Below are 1,398 nucleotides of genomic sequence, written 5' to 3'. Positions count from 1 at the left end.
GGCTCCCGGGGCCCGGTTCCAGCGGCTAGGGCGCGGGCCGGGGGGGCTGCCGGAAGACGAGCGGGTCACAGGCCCGGCTGAAGTCACCCGCCCTCCTTCGCACGGCGAGAAACAGAATCGAAGCCAGGTAATGGGGGGGGGGGGGCGGGGGCGGAGGAGGACTACACACCAACGGAGGAGAGGAAAAAAACAACAAAGAAAACGCCCACAAAATCAATCTCCGCTCAATCTGCCAGGTCTACCCGGCACGGCTTTGGGGCGGGGGGGGGGGGGGGGGGGCCGGTTTGTGGGGCTGGAGAACAGGCCGACCGGTCTACCCGGGCTGCGGAGGTTCAAAGACGAGGGGTACGAGCTCTTCCCGGCTCCGGAGTGGCCTGAAACGCGGGGGGAGGGATGGAAACGGTGGGGCGACAGCCCTCACCCTCCTGTCACACCGCAAGTGTCCCCCAGCCCAGCCCAGCCCAGCCCAGCCCAGCCCAGCCCGGACGGGGAGAGCCGAGCCACGGGGAGGACGACTCCCCTCTCTCCCGGCACCGTGGGGGAGGCCTGGGAACGCTCACGGACAGCAGTCACCCCTCTGGCCGTGCACCGCCGGAGCCTCCGCCTCAGGGGCGATGTGGGCACCGCGCACCCATAAACCGCAGCGCCGGCGGTCCCTTTTGCCGCTCCGCCCCAGCCCCGCGCGCAAGGCAGCGGGAGCCCCCCTCCACAGCCTCCCGCCCACTCGCCGGCCCACCGCTTCCCTCCTCCTGCCCGAGCCGGCTCAGGCGGCGGAGGAGAGGAAAGCGCCGCCGCCGCCGCCGCCCCCCCCACCCCGCGCCACCAGCTCCGCTTACCACGCACACTGCCTGCCCGCGCTCTCCCCGGCAGCCCGCCGTCAGCGGACGCCCGTCATCTCCCGCACCGTCAGCGGACCCTTCGGGCGCTGGGAAGCCGCCGCCGCCGCCCGACCCCTTCTTCCCCAGCCGTGCGCGTTCCAGTGCCGGCGGCGGCCGCCGCCGCTCTTCGCCCTGCCTCCGCGGGAGCCGGACAGCGCCGCGGACGCTCGCTAAAGCCCTTCTGCGGAGGCGACTCACCGCTCCCTCCTGTAAAACGGGATACTACGTCCCGGCCCGCGGCGAGCCCCAAGAGCGCTGGCTCTGCCCACCGGGGAGGAGCCCCGCTGCCCGCCGCCTTTCACGGCGACTTGACCGCAGGCAGCGAAAAACGGGGACCCCTCGGGCGGGAGGCGCGTGGGGACACCAGGTCTACCCGCGGACCGGGAAACTGGCCCCCCCCCCCCCCCCCCCGGCCGGCGCGGGGGCTGCCAGGTCTACCCGCGTTCAGGCCCAAAAAAAAAAGGCAGGGGGCGCGTGGGGACACCAGGTCTACCCGCGTGGAGGAACAAAAAAAAAAAGG

The sequence above is a fragment of the Rissa tridactyla genome, unplaced genomic scaffold (assembly GCF_028500815.1).
Source record: "Rissa tridactyla isolate bRisTri1 unplaced genomic scaffold, bRisTri1.patW.cur.20221130 scaffold_63, whole genome shotgun sequence".
Classification (NCBI taxonomy): Eukaryota; Metazoa; Chordata; class Aves; order Charadriiformes; family Laridae; genus Rissa; species Rissa tridactyla.
Note: the sequence above shows the minus strand (reverse complement) of the source record.